Raw genomic sequence first — 18,248 nt, 5'->3', positions numbered from 1 at the left:
TATCAGCAATTGCGTGACTCTCCCTGACCCTTGTGTTGGGAAATGTCAGTTAAACATATCTGGTATTAGTCTGTTGTCTTTCACGGTGTAAGAAAGTGTTTGTGTTGGAAAGGGCGGATAGAGCAAGGGGGTTAGAGCTTCGACATATCCTATGGGGAAGGATGGGGAAACGGTGTCATAAGGCAGCGGATACCGTGTCTCAAACTTTGGTGTCCCACCTCCACTCCCCGAGGGCGCCTCATCTAGGAGATCCTGCCCCACTAGTTCATTCCAAGGAACTGGATCCAATAGCGATGGCCATGTCCTGGCTACCTGGAAGACAGATCCCCGGTGACTAGCACTATTATTGCATTCTTCCAAAATACCTTGAGAAAGGGGAAGTGGGCAAATAGGAAAATGAAGGGTTCTGCCTGCTTCACATAAAATCAAACCGCATTTCGACACCCAAAGTGTGACCACAGATCTCTAAATTTGACCAATAAGTTTACAATAAAGCGATTGTATGCTTGAATCAGTAAGTACTTGATACACACTGCGCTTGGCGCTCATTTATTTTTCTCATTGCTCACACTAACATTAAAGAGATTGAAACCATGAACCCCAAATCCTCATTGGGATGGCCACAGGTTTTTGGTGTGAGGATAAAATGGCAATAACATCTGTTTTGGTCTGATAGCATTCCTACTTCTCATTTCCAAGGTTTGGGCCTCATTATAAGTTTTGTGGATTAATGCAGACAGCAACATGAGTATGATGTCTTTACTACTGCATTAGTGGCGGTATGGTGCAGTTGTCCTTTGTGTACCATTGGGCTTCTGTGGATGTATTGGAGTCAGAAATATCATGTTATGTAAATCCTCCAGTTTTTGGAGGTGAAGTAAAGGTGTTACTGCCAGGTGCATGCTCCTCCAATTTACCTCCAATCCCAGAATTTGGCAATGCAGTGAAAGTGAGGGTAAGTTCATTTTAAAGAGTCCTGTCTCTGGAAAACAGATTTTCATTTGAAGAGAATGTTTTGTATTGATTGTGTTGACGTGCTCTTTGTAATTGTCAACCTTGCTAGTGGTTTTTCAGCACTATTGGTGGTGTGTTGGGAGCTTTTATCAGTGGACGTGTGGAAGGAAATGCGTCTGTGTTACTTAACAAATGTCTGTATTGTAACTTTTAGTTCGTTTTCATGATTTTTGCTGGTTGTTTCCTATCGGAATGAGCACTGCAGTCATATTTTGTAAGTAGATTTTTGTGCAGTAGGAAGATGTTACAAATGTGTGTTTTTAGGTGTTTTAAATTATGTTAAGTTGATGAAGATACACATAGTGTACATCAAAATGTGTTTTTGGTAATCTGTGAATACTAGAGGAATGTCTATGTGTATTCCATATCATTAATTTGACAAGGCCCGCAATCTGGCCTAGTCAAGAAGGGATAGAATTCCTCTGAGGTGGGTCGTAGGCTTACCAGGGAAACATTAGAGTCCTTCATACCCCTTAGGTGGATTATGGCAGATGAGGGGTACCCAATTCCTGCCCCCTAGTGCCCCTTGAGCCCGTATGTCTCTGTGCAGACCACTGATATCTTCAGCCTCACCTCCAAAGACAGAAACTTGATGCTGCTTTTCTGTTGCTTTCATAAAATCAAAATCAGATGCAGAAACGAGACCTGAACGATTGTCAGACTACCCCAAAAAGAAAGAGATTTAGTAGAAATGTGATTTGATTAGTAGGTTCCACGCATATTTAGTATCACTAATCTCATGTTCCCTACAGTAACACGTTGTTTTATCAACACCAGTTTTTTCAAAGTAATGTTTTATAAGGTGGAGTAAGGGGGTAAAAAGGGGTGGGGAGGTTGTTGGGGTCGGTATAAAGAAGGGGAGGGCTTTGGAGGACCTCCCCCAAATAAAAAGTAGTAATTATTGTGTGAAAAAATACTTTGAATATAGTCTCACCCCACAATTCCGGGCAATAACAGGCCCTTTCTCTAAAGCGCAACATTTTCTTAAAGCAAATTAAAGTCAAATCCAAGCAAAGGTGGTGTCCAGCTTCATGCCAGGGAAGTCACCACAATATAACTCAGTCACTGATAGCCCATGTCCAAAAACGAAAATGCATGCCTGCATGAATCTCAACCACAGGCAGCTTATCTAAAAAATGAAATTGTCCTGCCTGCTTAAATCAAACTATTTTCAATACTCACAGCACTGTTGCTCCTTCTATAATTGTTTCTATCTAAGCAACTCAATATACTTTGATATTGCCGCTTATCCTCCAGTGTGTCCACAGATATTTATATAGCATTTTTATCCACACTTGAACAATTCTTCAAAAAACGCTAGATAGTTTCCAGTATGAAAACAAGTAAGGTATCAGAGAAAAGTTATTGGACAAATATCATTTATATGCACACATTTTACTTGGTACCCCTATATGAGTGTGGGGTTTTAAATTAATAAAGTATGTGAAGGTGATTTAAATCTAAGCAAGAAAAAATTGTTTCTAACTCCTACAGATTTGTATTGAGAAAACAAGACTCTTTTTTTTTTTTTTTTTTTTTATTATTGTTTGATCAAAAAATAAGATTTTACAATACAGACTGTATGTTCTATCATCATCGTTATCATCAGAATCTTTGCCAGGGTTTTTCTCTCTTTTGTTGTTAAGTTCGCGCAGCGTTAGACTATGTTACAGCGTCCGTTTCATCTGTTTCGGTTGTCTGTTACTTATCATTTTCGTTTAATAAATTGAATTCGATGTGTCGGACCATTTGTGCCATTGCAATTTGAAAACAAGACTCTTAGGGAGTGTACACACCCTTTGTTTATCCCCCCAATGGATTAAATAGATGCAGGTATCCCTACCCTTATACTTCACAGTAGAGTCCCCTTGTGCCTTTCAGAATAAGGTGATGAATGTGCTTACCTTTGCCCGATTTCTAGTGAATAAAAATAAGACCTTTAAGCTACCTCTCACCCACAACACTTTTTAGAACTAAGTCTTCAGCTGCAAGAAATTATAAATACGATTTTGCCAGGAGATAGAGCTTCTTAAGTGCATAATGGCCTGAATCAACAACTATTCCGATAAGATACATTGGGCCTCATTCCGAGTCCAGCGGTAACCCTTCTGGTGCTACCGGCGGGTTGCCGCTGGACTCAGAATAATTTAAATTCCGAGCATGGCGGCTGGGAAGTCAGGCACCGGTATATTTGTAATACCCATGGGAGCATTGTTAACGGTGCGGTGCTCCTGTGAAAAGTCTGCCTACCGTGACCTCTGTGGCCGGTCCGGATACAAGGGTGCCGGTGGGTTTACTTTTAAACTGTGCCTCTCAATTCAAAAATGCATTGGGATTTTAAGGAAATTAAATCTTACTTTGCACTCAAATACAGTGAAAAAACACACTGCATTTCTCATCCCACCTGAATAGGGGCAATGCCCTCCTCGAAGGCCTCCGTCGTCCTCCCATGTGCCTCTAAGAAGTGTCCTACATGTGGCCGCCTGCCTCATCAAGGGTCTACACAAATACAACCACACTACCCCAGCCCTCATCGACCTTCACTGGCTCCCACTGTATGCACATATCACCTTCAATGCACCATTAAAATAAGACGTTGTAGGTTTTTCTAGCATGTTGGGGGTGCAAACACCAGGAAAATGTAAATTCTGGGGAAAACATACATGGTACAACTTTGAAAATTAATGAGAACATGACCAGTGATAATATGTATGCATATATAAAATTGGAGAATTTTAGGTGAAATATTTTCCATGGAAATGGTGAAAGATAGCCAGAATGACTAAACAGCATCGTACCGTCTTGGGATTTGGATCAGCATGTTTCTTGTAAAATATGCAGTCTGTCCGTATAAGTTTCCTGATGATGACATTTGTAAATATGAGTGTTTTGTTCCATAACTGATTGTGGCAAAAGTAATTTTGGTAGAACAAAGCACATTGTAAAAAAACACACACCATAAAACTGAGTCACATCCTTCAGTCCTATCTGCTCAGAGAGAGGCGGCAACCTCCACAGGCTGACCTATACGATTCTTAGAGGTAGGTCTAACTTAGTTCTGCCCCCATAGTAAAATACTGTGATGTCATGCACCTTATATAAGGGGGAGGCATGTGGACTCTCTTCTTAGATCAAGATATTCCAGATTCACCCTGCAAGATTCCAGATTCCAATGCCAGGCCAGAGCTAGCTGACCCTATCCAGGTAGAACCACTGATCTAGAAAAAAACCCAAAAAATCCCAATAATTCAAGGAGAGCCCAGCTGATGCCCCTCGCTATCCAGTGACCAGACTAGGCGCAGCTGTCACCTTCTAGGAGAGCCTGCTGCTGTGTGCAGTGACCAGATATTGCCTCGCTGTCCAGAAACCCGGTCCGCTGTCCAAGCTAGCCCATTCAAGTGCCTGTTGTGAGTATTTCCCTTCCCCAGTAACCACAAACTGCATCCCCTGCTCTGTTACCTTGTATTAGGTCCAATCCCATAGAGATTCTATATCTGCCCTAGCAAAATTCCTTAAAATTGTCTGAATCCTCTGTGTACCTTGTTTTTGGAAAATCTGTAGTGATTTCCAAGTGTTAGCGCCATTCTTTCCAACTAATTTTAGTCCGTTGTGTAAGCCCTTAGTACTATTTTGAATAAAATAATTAATTCCCACATAAAGAGACGCACAGCGTGAGGGGTGTAAAACTGCAGCTTAACCCTTTTCACGGGCAGCGTGTCTTTGTCCTTTAGCATCAAAACCGCATTCCGATTTTGTTTCTTTAACCCATTTTCCAAGCCGTTTGCCATTTTTAACCTGTGAAACTAAGCAGATGCAATTTCTCCAAGTGTGATTTGGCTGCACTGTGTTTTTCCTTCCCAAATTGATTTTCTGAACTGTATGCCTGTTGTTAGTACATTGTCTTGCAGTTTGCTAGTTTTCTGACATCTTTAATACTGCTACACTCATGTTTGCCTCATTCATTTAACCGCACATGTAAACAAATATTGAGTAATTTCGAGTGCTATTGTGCACAAATTTCAAGGGTTTTCAATCTCATTTTGCCTCTGATTCAGAGGTGGAAGGTCGTATTTTAATTATGTTTGTTGCCTAGTATACCTGATTCCTTGCTACTCCTTTACTTTATACCCACACACAATTCGGCTAACAGGGGTTTGAGGGAGTGTTGCAGGGGGAAATACTAACTGTGGTGCTATCTGCAAATAATACCTGAAAAGTAACTTTGCTTTAATTCACTTGTGCATTATATATCTTATGTAACAAGGTCAAACTAAGTGTATTCTATCAAATTACAGTGTAATTATCACCACACTGGTGATTGCTGCCCTATATTAAATTTGTGTGATTTTCATTGGAATTTAAAAATAAATAAATATTGTATTATTACACACCGGCCTGGTTCATGCTCCATTGCGAACCAGGGTTTATGGAAAGGTGGGTGTGAGATGGGTTGAGTGCCTTCCCAAACTGAATTTGTAATAAATAAAATAAAAGTGTTTTAATTGTGCGCTGCCTCCCCTACCAGTAGAAAGAGTCCTGGTCTGGAGTGTACCATGCCTTTGAAATCATTAACAAATTGGGACCTCGGGCAGGGATTTGAGACAGTGGGCCTCATTACGAGTTGGGCGCAAAGGGATTACTGGCACTGCTAAGGACACCGGTGCCGGTAATCCCTTTGCGCCCTATTCTGAGTTCCCTTACCGGGTCCCTTTCTTAACACCTGGTCTGACTACTGGGGAAGTAGCTAATATCAGTACCGTGATTTGCGGTACCGTTATTAGCTCTAAAGTCCTTTAACGGGTCCCGTCCTTAACACCTGGTTAAACCAGGTGTTAAGAAAGGGACCCGGTAAGGGAACTCAGAATAGGGCGCAAAGGGATTACCGGCACCGGTGTCCTTACCAGTGCCAGCTGACATATATCTCCATATGGGAAGTATGGAAGCAAAACATGAAGAAAATGCAAAACCAGTCTGAGCTATTGACCCAAATCCAGACTGAACTATAACTAGTAGGAGAGAAATTGCAAAATAGCCAAGATTCTGAGGTAGGATTGGAAAATTACATCAAGCAGCTAAAAGAGGACTAGGATCTGCAACAACAAAATAATTCGGAGCAAGAGTCGCAATTGGATGCATTAAAAGTAGAGTGTCAGACAAATGTTTACTGTCTGGAAGAGAGTGGTTCCCTGCATCAGGAAAAAGATGCCCTATGTCAGGAAGTGAGCAACCTAAAAACAGATCTACAGAAAAGAGAGTTAGACCTCCAGAAACTAAATGAACTATAAGTAGAAAATAAAAAGTTATTGGGGCCCACCAGACGAGTGGAGGGTGCTCTAGAAGAGAACACCCAAGCTAAAAATGTGCAAAATCAGAAGATGATTCTCCTGCAACAAAAATTGTCTCAGTATGCACTGCCAAACCCTGCCATGCGTAGCCCTTATGCTCACCCTGAGGAAATTGGGAGGATTAGCGAGTACCACACTCGGACAGATATCTGAACTTCTGATTAACCTTCATACAACTGACTAACAAAGTTAGTTTCTGCAGGCTTATCTCACTCAAAAGTCTCACACAACCATCTCTGGCACAACAACCCGCACGCACTTCACAACACTGCAACAACACATAAGCAACACCAACAGCAAACAAGGACTGACATCAATCCAATACTCGTAGCGAAGCTCAGCACCCGGTGTATACCGAGTTGAAGCTGCCAACAGAACACCACTCCTCCCACTATCCTACTCCCACTTAACCTACTAACCCATCCCACCTTCTCATTTGCAGATCCGCTAGAGCACCTGGGAACCAACTCCGTTGGTGATGGTGTACGGTACAAATACCTTTAACATTTAACATTTATTACCAGACCATACAGGCAGCACAAAAAGACAATGAGACCCTCTGTGGGGAGAACAGTGGACTCCAGAGTCAGGTAGCAGCTCAAGAAAAAGTCATAGAAGTAAGCCAATCCCTGATAGCAGAGCAAAAGGCTCTGGCCTTTGCCTACTGTCAGGAAAAAAGGGGCTGAAAAGGAGAAAGTGGAGCTGTTCGAAAAAGAGTATGCTAGGCTGAATCCAAACTTGAGGGACCCCGAACAAGTAGAGAGGGACAGGGCAACCCCTCATCACAGTGTGATGCTCTCTGTACTAAGGGCCTCAAAACCATTAACCAATTTGTATGCATAAGGAACTGCTGACTTCATGTCCGCCGGCTCAAAAGAACTGGAGTCATGAGGCAGCCAGACTTAAATAGGCCTAGCTTGATTGAGCAGGTAGACGACCACCTATCAGAGATTGATGGATGGGCATCCCTGCACAGATTCCGAAATGTTATGGCCGAAATATCTGATCAGGAAGACTCCTATGAGGAGAAACTCAGGGAGCTAGACCTACAGAAGCCTCACTTACAAAGGAACCATTTGGTTCACTTTGCAGAAAAACAGCATGAAATGAGACCCCAAAAGAGGATTCTAAAAACCTCCATCCGAACAAGATAGTGGAGGGGGGGCCTCCACTGACCCTGGAAGCAGAGAGGAGTCAGAAGACCACCCTCCTGTTCAAAAGAGGGAGTCCAGGGGAAGTGACCCAGAGAGCCCAAGGTACAACAGTGGAGAAGAAACTAGGCACCACCATTCTGAGAGCAAATCACAAGCTCAAAGAATCAGGGAGCGCCTAGAAGATGAAGAGGGGACCTCCAACAGGAGCAGCTCCGAGCCTGAGGGCGAGTGGACTTAGGTAACACGGCAAAAGAAGGTCAATAAACAAAAGAGAGCTCTGGTGAAATACCCCATTAGGCTGATTAAGGCTATTAGGAATTTTATAACCCTGTATCACAAAAATGCAACATATTCTGTCTGGGAGCATCTGGAACTATATGTACAAATGATGGACTCCTTTCACATCAAAAATAGCAAGAACTGCATGGATTATGCCAAATGGGCGTTCTCTCCCGAGTAGTCCAGCATCTTTTCGGGGCTGGAAGACCACAACCATTCAAGGTGGTCCACCTATAAGACAGACATCTTGAAGCACTTTTCCACCCACAGAAACTCCCAGGAGGTTCGCAAAGCGACCTACAATCTGCAATGCAGAGAGGATCAGGCCCCAATAGAATTTTTGCAGGAGCTAAAGGGTGCCTTTGCACAAACTACCAGGTGGTGCGCACGAATAGTAGAGAATTCATAACCACTTATTATCATGCGCTCCCAAAATATATAATGACCAAATTGGTAAGGGATTTTCATGACAACAGCACCCTGGACTGGGTAGTAGAGCAGGCTACCTGGATTTATGAGGTCCAAAAACCTGACAAAAAACCCCAAACCAGCCAACAGCCCTGCAGCTGCTGGTAAGGTGGCGGAGGTGAAAGTTGCCCCCATTTTGGATCTAGAAATGGAGGGCCTAATAACACACCTTCCCAAAACCAGCCAAATCAGAGGCAAATAAGGCCTTCTGGTCAATCAGCAGCAGGTGCTAGTGGGGTAGGTAACCCCACCAATGGGACCTATAACTCTCCTGATTACATCAGTCCCATATATAAGGGAAACAGACCTATCTTGGGGTACGTATGGACTCCCCCAGCCTAAGGGGGGATCCAACCAGGTGAATACTGCCCTAGGAAACTTCCCTCCTAACTTCCCTCAGGAGGGCAGTAATCCCCCAAATCCTGGGTTAAGTGACTCCCCCCGGTATCTTCCTAACCCCAATCTGCAGGATAACCCTCCTTTCTTTCCCCGCTTTCAGGAGTCCATACCACTCAATCCAGGAGAGGGGAGGCCAAGGGTGGAGGGTTACCAACGGAATCCCCAATACCCAGGGTACTCCGGGAGAAGGGATAGTTACCCTACCCAAAAACCACCTAGGTTTGAACAAAGACCCCCGTACCAGCCGGAGTGGGTGACCCAACCTGAGCACCAGATCCAGAACCTCACACAGGATCTCAGTCACATGTTGAGGGATCAGCAGAACCCTCAGATGAACATGGTGGCTTAGAACCCCTCAAACAAAGGGTCTGGCACCCCAGAACAATGATGGGAAGAGAACCCAGGCAACGCGCCGGTTCCAGAGGAGGCGGCATGGGAGGAAGGGAGGTGTAAAGCCCTAGAAGAAGCTTCCTTCCTCACCCATGAAAAGCCCCTGGAAACCCCAGAACTGGACCTAAAATCTCTTGCCTCGGAAAACATGCAACCCAGGGAACAGAGAGTGGGTAGGAGAAATAAAGAAATCAAAAAGACCCATTTTGTGGAGGAAGTCAGTGTCCTCCTGTTTGAAGGGGAAGAATCCTTGGAGGATTCTGGGAAGAAAATCTCCTTCGGGGACGGGGGAATTCCTCCCAAAAAAAAATGGGTCCCAAGAGACTTGAATGAAGACTGGGTGAGTGTGGGGACTGATTCAGAGTCCCCCATCTCTGAACCCCAGAATTGTCATCCTGAGAACAAAATATTAATGGAGGGATCCTCCCCACAAACTGGTTCTAGTGACTGCCACCAGGTAAAGTGTGACGGTACAGAGCTAAGGGAAAAAGGGGATTCCGAAATCCCACATATTTCAGGATGCCACATTTTTGTTACAGGTTCCCAGACTCCGGCACAGAAAAATCTCCAAAACTACACTTTGTTTGGAGTCCAAAATAAAGAAATTGACTGCCCAGCTTGCCCAAAATGCCCATTACCTTTGCCCCTTGGAGGAGAAAGAAGGTAGTTTCTACGCCGCCGTCCGAGTTCAAGGGCAACGTGCATTGTCAGCACTGGCGGATACTGGTTCTTCTGTCAAAAAGGGCCATTGAGCAGCTAAATTCAGGAAGGGGGGAAAGACACCAGATCCCTCTAACCCCTCTTCCTAGACAACTACAGAACTTCGACCGGAATGAAATTTCTGTCGAGGGGACTGTGGATCTGGAAATTAAAATTGGGCGACTTAAGCTGACACACCCGGTCATAGTCATGACTCCAGAGGGAACCCCCTGTCTATTAGGGAATGACATCCTTCGCAGGTTGTCTCCCCTAATAGACTGTGTGAACAAGGTCCTTTGGACTCAGACTAACCAGCCAATAAAATTAAAACAAAGTGTCAACGATGTCACTTTAAATGGCACACATGGTTGAACAAAAATCAGATCATATTGAGTTTAATTTCCAAAATAATCAAATACCTGACATTACAGTATTTGCTGTTGGACAACAAACTGGTGATGGGAACCCCTCTCCATTCCTGAAAATCAACCTTCTTTCCAGTTTCAAGTGGCATTTCACACTGGAAGGAAATACTTTAAAATTGTATACCAATTCACAATCTGAAAATCGAAGCTCTATAGTCAAAAGTGATGAAAAACCAGCTTCAGGCTTAGCTGACATTCAGAAAATTAGAGAACAGCTGTTCCTCCCTATTCAGTTAAATGAGGGGAATGAGTCTGTTCTCACCAGAGTGTGCCGGAACAATGGAAAGAGCTTCATTAGCAAAGCCATGTTCAGAAAACTCCCAAAAGATCCAACCATTTCCACATTTAAATGAATTGATAAGTGGGAAATGGGCCTGGAAACTCCCAATTCCAAACATCTCCTGCCTAGCAGTTGTATGCTTAAAATGTCTATAATTCACAAATGCATAGAGCATAATTGTCAGGTCGTGCGAGATGTCCCTGCTGCATTCTATTTAGACAGTGACATTCTCAATCGGTTTGCAAGTAATTTGGACCTTATACATTACATGGCCTGGTCCCTATTAGAGGGCAAACCCATGGGCATTTCGGTCAGCCCAATTGCTGCCGTATGCGGTTGAAGTTCAAATTGAGGAGGAGGTCAACATCCCAGGATGGACCCGATAATTCTCACTGGACTTAAAATTTAAAAGAGGACAGAAACTGCAGAATCCTGATGCCTAAGTACATCTCAATGCCCATCTCCAACAGCAGGGGTTGTGGTTAAATCCAACACCATTAGTCAATGTAGAACACAACATCATTCCAATATTGGTGGATAACAGTAACCCTAGGAGTATCACTCTGGGCGCAGGCACCATTATTGGAATGGCGGTTGATGACCAGCATTTTTCCATGGATCTAGGAAATGAACTGATGGGACCAATCCCAAATGACTTCTATGACAATGACAATGACGATGACATACTACCGGACAGGATCTTCATCCGGCAAAGGGGGAATTTCCTGGTGCACTCCTCCTGCCTTGACGGGGAGGAAGAAGTGATCTGTGATATCAGGCAGGATGAGGTGATATTCCAGGTCCACAATGACTGCCTCTCCTACCTGAATCCCTCTGTCCAGGTCAACACTTTAACCAGAGACCTCTCCAGCCAGCTGGAGGAGGCGGCTGAGATCGTGAAATCCGAAGTCTTTCTGGGCTTCAGGCAAATGGATGAAGAGCGGGTCAACCTCGCTGATGCCTGTGAGACTAAGGAACACAAGCAAAAGTTGAAACAGGTGTTCTTATATTTCCAAGATATCTTTGCTGTGGACTCGTACGACTGTGGTCGCACCAAGATACATACTACCACAATTCCCACGGACCCAGGGATGACTCCTGTGTTTGTGAAGCAATATCGCTTGCCTGTCGCATCTATGGAGTTCCTGACAGAAATAATCAAAAATCTAGAGTCCCCTGGGATAATTTGTCCAGTCTACAGCACATTTAATAATCCGGTGCTGGGGATTTTAAAACAAAAGTCCAATGTAGACTTTGCGCAGACCTTAGGGAGTTGAACAAATGGGTCCATATGTCCCGATGGCCTCTTTCCTACATTGACCAAGGGCTGGCCCAGATCCGGGGTCAAAGGTATACACTGCTATTGACCTGACAAATGAATACTGGACTGTGCTTGTCAGTAGGGAGGACCAGTACAAGCTGGCCTTTACCTTCAGGGGGCAGCAGTACACCCGGACTTCGGATACATAAACACCAGCAACAAATTCAACATCTTCCTACACAAGGCCATGCCCGACTTGGCTGAAAGGGGTAACCTGGCCTATGTGGATGATATTCTGATCAAAAGCTCAACTGTGGAGGAACACATAGCAGAAATCCGCTATGTTCTGACCTAGTTGAGGGTTGCCGGAGCAAAACTGTCCTTCCAGGAGACACAGTGGAGCTGGACCCATGTCAACTTCTTGGGACATGAAATAACTCCTGAGGGTCTCTGTCCCCAGGAGAAGAAAGCGGAAGCACTAGTAAAACTAAAAGGACCCCACAGCTCTGCGTGAGTTAAGCAGCCTCCTGCGACTGACTAATTACAGCATGAAGTTCATTGAGGATTATGCAGAGGTCACAAGACCCCTCATCCATTTATTGTAGAGGGGTCAAGTGGGAGTGGGGTCCAGAACAAGCCGAGGCAGTAAAGCAACTCAAAAGAAGTCTCTCAAAAGCACATTGTCTAGCTTACCCTGTCAAAAACAAGGAGTTCTTCTTGGGAACAGGGTTTTCGAATACATGCTTGACAGCAGTATTATATCAAAAGCATGACAAGGACAATAAAGTCATCTCCTATGCAAGTAAGACTTTATCCTCTGTGGAGGAAAAATTCAACGATTGTGAGAAGGCACTCCTGGCAATGGTGTAGGCATTTAAAAATTACCACCCGTTCAATCAGGGGGAGCACATCATAGTGGAGACTCCACGCCAGCCTTTGCAATACCTCCAAAGTGACAGAATCCAGGCACACATGTAAGTAATTCCAGAATTACCTCCTGGATTCTGTCCATGCAAGGCTTTCCTTTGGAGGTCAGATATGGCCAAAACAAGAAGAGTCCCCTCGCGCAAGGTCTGGCTAACATGCAGTATTGTGCCAGAGAAAACTGTTTCAAGGACGAAAGTCTCAAAACCTAGGACAGCATGAACTCGTACTTGAATTCCCCGCACAAAGTCTATGAAGAAGATAAGTACGAGGAAATGCCCACAGTTTATGTGGACGGGTGCTCCTACCATGTTGACAACAACGGGGAAAAGGAACTGGTGGCTGGCATTGGGAATGCCTGGGTGAAGGATGCCCCGGAACCCTCTGCTGGATACAGAATCGGTCCCTGCAGTAGTCAGGTAGCGGAGTTGATGGCAGTTCATCAGGACATCCTCACTGCCATCCGACACCAACCCCACAAACTGGTCATAATCACTGATTCAGATTATGTCCGGAACGGGTTTGCGGAGCACCTGGTCAATTGGAAAACCAGAGGCATGCTGTGTGCTAGCTGTGTGCTAATAACAAACCACTTAAATATGTCAAGCTAATACAAAATATTGATGATATGGTCACCTCTAATGGGATGACCATCTATTGGAAAAAGATTAAGGGTCATTCCAGGATAGAGGAGCCAGACAAAACTTGAAACAACCTGGCTGATCAGCTGGCCAAAACCAGAGCCATCCTGGGGGATCTCTTGGAGATTGAGTCCCTTTTGGGGGAAATCCAGGTCACTACTGTCACCAGGTCCCAGACAAATGCTCAAAATGGACTCTCAACTGCCCAGTGGAGTAAGGAGACACCATATGCTGATTTAATTACGGCACAAAAAGGGGATCCAATTATTGAGAAATGTTACCAACACATTGAGTACTCTGAGAACGTTTCTCTGACGGAAACCGATTACATTAGGAAAGAGGACCTCAGGGTGTTGCTGAAGTGTCCCAAAATTTTTTGAATCCAATATGGTTTGTTGGTAAGGAGTTCCGTCTCTCTGGATGCAACCAGAGGGAGGTTCCTACCTCATTCCGAAGCCTGATGCTAAATCACATGCATGACGCAGCCACAGCTAGTCATCGGGGGTTTCATACTACTCTAGAAATCTTACCTGAGGTTGCATACTGGCTACACATGTGGCAGGACCTCAACCAATATTTGAAGGGGTGTCTTGTGTGTGCACAATTTCAGCCAAGTTCACTCACACACCGAGCTCCCCTCCAGAAGAGGGGGATGACACTGTCTTGGTCAGATTTTCAAGTAGATTTCTTCGGGCCCGTGATTCGCTCCTCTAGGCGGAACAAGTACATGCTATCATTAACATGCTTGTTTACCAAATGGGTGAAATGTCTCCCGGCCTCAAATTGCAAGGCAGAAACAGCAGCTGCCCTGATGATCATCCACATCTTCTCGTGTTTTGGCCTACCCCACAGTATTGAGTCAGACCGAGGAAGTCACCAGCGAAGTGATGACAAAGATGTGGGAGATACTTGGGGTAAAAAGGAAACTTCATCTTGCATACTGCCGGTCCTCTAGTGGGGGAGTTGAGAGGTACAATAAGACAATTGTGAGCATTCTAAAAATGTGGCAGATTCTGGGCCAAGTTGGGACATCCGATTACCGCCTGTCCTGATGGCCATCAGATCTATACCATCTTCTGCGACCAAAAAGCCTTCATTTGAGCTAATGACTGGATGAAAAATGGTGCTACCTCAGCATCTGCACTATAGAACACAAGAGCAGACACTGATGAATCCCTCCACAACTCATGAATATGTTGAGAATCTAAGAAAAGACCTTCAGCATGCTTTTGCGTATGCTCAGCAGACTCTGGAAAAATCAGCAGAGGGGATGAAAATTCAATATGATTTAAAAACAACAAAAAAGGAATGCCAAGTAGGAAACAGGGTTTACTTTTACAATTTTCAAAGGAACCAGACTAAGGAGAGAACATTTCTCCCCTCCTGGCATTGTCCTTTTAAAATTGTAGAAATAATATCACTTGTCACCTAGTAGATCCGCATCACCAAAGGAGAGCTGTCAGAAGAGAAATGGGTTCACATTAATCACTTAAAGAGTTGTCACCTCAGACACACTTTTCAGTAGATAGAGGAGCCCAAGGAAAGTCAAATAGAGGATGCAACTGGAGAATAAGAAAAAAGAAAAAGGAAAAAACAGAAGGGAATAGGTATGTCCATGGGTATATCTATCTAACAGGGAGTAATTGTCTTCAGTGTTATTGAAAAGAAATATGCAATGAAAATGTGGTGTAAAAAATGTCCTGTCTTTGCATTGTTAAGTGACTTGTTTGCTGATATTGTTCAAGTACCCTGACAAATGTAATGAATTGTTGTCCCACTGATGTCAACCTTCCGGTAAAACAGTCAGTTGCAGATTCTAAAACCTGTTTTAATATATCTCCTATTAGATTACTAATTCCATTCCCTCGTATACTGATGAGGACCTCCCAGGGAACCCGGAAAGGGAAGAACGGAAAGGGGGTGTCGCTCCACACTCTCCAACAAAAGACAAAGGGAGTGATGCTCCACACTCTCCAACAAAAGAGGAAGGGATGATCGTGGCGTACCGCTCACTGATGGAAGGAGAACTCCACCCGATGAACCCCACTTTGCCCTACTCTCCTTCAATAAGCAGACTCGGGAAAGCCGGTTGGAGGAGGGGAATATGTGGGGTACATCTACCAGCCCAGCAGAACTTCCCCACATCACCAAACTGCATTTCAGCAGTACCAGCAGAATGACTGCGCTGGCTCTGCTGAGTGCTATTCTCTTGCATTAAAACTGCATTTTGCAGTTACAAAATTAATGGTTGCGCTGTCTTTACCAGGCACATATGGGGCGAGATGAAACCTGGATCACCTCTAGAATTACTGACAGTTATTTTCTCCGTTTGCATCAAAAAGAAGAATTCAAAAGCAGCCTAGTGCAGCGCTGGGATGCTGACAGCTTCAAAACTTCCAACCAAAGAAAAGGAAATGTTTTGCGTTTGAAAGTAGCTTTGCACTGATGCCATTTCCATTTTTCAACATGACACATTTGGTTTCAGTAAGACATATTCATGCCCATTTATCTTCAAGCCATACACCAACAAGGGAGGGTAGTCCTCACTGAAAGGCATGATGTGTCAAGTCAAATCTGTAAAATATTTGAGAGATTCACTCCAGCCACACAGCAAATGCTTTACTTTTTGCAACAAAATAACACAGTCGAACCGTTCACAAGAAGCCTTCTCTCTCTTTGCTTATGTCAGTTTCAAAGGACCCTTGCATTGAACAGGTTCCTGTGTAGTAGAAATTAAATAGGGCCATGGAAATGCTCACAATACAGATGCAACAAAAAAATAATCACATTCAAAGGAACATTCAAGGAATATTAACCCACTTGTAAAATGGTGCTTTTGCCAAACAAGAAAGTGCCTTTTTAAAAGTGAAATGTTAAACTAAGGCTTTGTGCTTGCATAGAAATGTGATGGGGGTTTGCTTTAAACATAAACATGATATTTATTTCTTAAAGACTTGCTTTCTGGTTACGGAAAGAAAAATAAATAAATAAATAAAAGTACTTTGAGAACAGCTGAACAGGTTGGGCAGGCCCCGGCTTCAAAGGGCCCTGCCTTTCCTGGGAACAGAATCATCTACCCCAAAGTAGACCAGCCCCCTGGAAACCATCAATGGGCCAAGGGGGAGAATCTAGCATATATGTCAGATGATGTAGCACTGCCCCAGCCTGAGACAAGGGACTTCCAGGGCACATAGGTGTGAATTCCTGGTGACACCTCCCCTCAACTCAAGCTGAAGGACTTCAAAGGTAAATCCATGGCAACACTGGGCTAAACTGACCAGAGCCTGACATTTGGCTGGGGGGTTGGAAGAAATGCCTATATTTGGAAAAAAGCCAGTCCAGTTGATTTCAGAGACTATTCAGTTTATATCATTTATTTCAGTAATCAAAAGACATATTAATGTGAAATTATGACTGTTTAAATGTCATGTTTGCGCCATTAAAATAAGACGTTGTAGATGTTTCTAGCATGTTGGTGGCAGCAGCGCCAGGAAAATGTAATTGAGAGAAGCAGCGTGTGAGCTTCAAACATTTTCCGTTTCCACTGCCGGCACTGCGAGCGAGCAAGTTGGAGAGGAGGGTTCCTGCTCTTGCCGGTAATCACTTCCTGGAGGAGGTGGCTGCGAGGACCTGCACGTGACTCATCACGTGACCCAATGCTGTACTTCTAGCACAGACCTCCGCCCGAGCGGGGTAGTGTGCATTGAGAGAAGCAGCGTGTGAGCTTCAAACATTTTCCGTTTCCACTGCCGGCACTGCGAGCGAGCAAGTTGGAGAGGAGGGCTCCTTCTCTTGCCGGTAATCACTTCCTGGAGGAGGTGGCTGCGAGGACCTGCACGTGACTCATCACGTGACCCAACGCTGTACTTCTAGCACAGACCTCCGCCCGAGCGGGGTAGTGTGCATTGAGAGAAGCAGCGTGTGAGCTTCAAACATTTTCCGTTTCCACTGCCGGCACTGCGAGCGAGCAAGTTGGAGAGGAGGGCTCCTGCTCTTGCCGGTAATCACTTCCTGGAGGAGGTGGCTGCGAGGACCTGCACGTGACTCATCACGTGACCCAACGCTGTACTTCTAGCACAGACCTCCGCCCGAGCGGGGTAGTGTGCATTGAGAGAAGCAGCGTGTGAGCTTCAAACATTTTCCGTTTCCACTGCCGGCACTGCGAGCGAGCAAGTTGGAGAGGAGGGCTCCTGCTCTTGCCGGTAATCACTTCCTGGAGGAGGTGGCTGCGAGGACCTGCACGTGACTCATCACGTGACCCAACGCTGTACTTCTAGCACAGACCTCCGCCCGAGCAGGGTAGTGTGCATTGAGAGAAGCAGCGTGTGAGCTTCAAACATTTTCCGCTTCCACTGCCGGCACTGCGAGCGAGCAAGTTGGAGAGGATGGCTCCTGCTCTTGCCGGTAATCACTTCCTGGAGGAGGTGGCTGCGAGGACCTGCACGTGACTCATCACGTGACCCAACGCTGTACTTCTAGCACAGACCTCCGCCCGAGCGGGGTAGTGTGCATTGAGAGAAGCAGCGTGTGAGCTTCAAACATTTTCCGTTTCCACTGCCGGCACTGCGAGCGAGCAAGTTGGAGAGGAGGGTTCCTGCTCTTGCCGGTAATCACTTCCTGGAGGAGGTGGCTGCGAGGACCTGCACGTGACTCATCACGTGACCCAATGCTGTACTTCTAGCACAGACCTCCGCCCGAGCGGGGTAGTGTGCATTGAGAGAAGCAGCGTGTGAGCTTCAAACATTTTCCGTTTCCACTGCCGGCACTGCGAGCGAGCAAGTTGGAGAGGAGGGCTCCTGCTCTTGCCGGTAATCACTTCCTGGAGGAGGTGGCTGCGAGGACCTGCACGTGACTCATCACGTGACCCAACGCTGTACTTCTAGCACAGACCTCCGCCCGAGCGGGGTAGTGTGCATTGAGAGAAGCAGCGTGTGAGCTTCAAACATTTTCCGTTTCCACTGCCGGCACT

This window comes from Ambystoma mexicanum, chromosome 10 (assembly GCF_040938575.1).
Source record: "Ambystoma mexicanum isolate Mex_15411 chromosome 10, UKY_AmexF1_1, whole genome shotgun sequence".
In the NCBI taxonomy this organism is placed as follows: domain Eukaryota; kingdom Metazoa; phylum Chordata; class Amphibia; order Caudata; family Ambystomatidae; genus Ambystoma; species Ambystoma mexicanum.
This window is presented reverse-complemented; position numbering follows the sequence as displayed.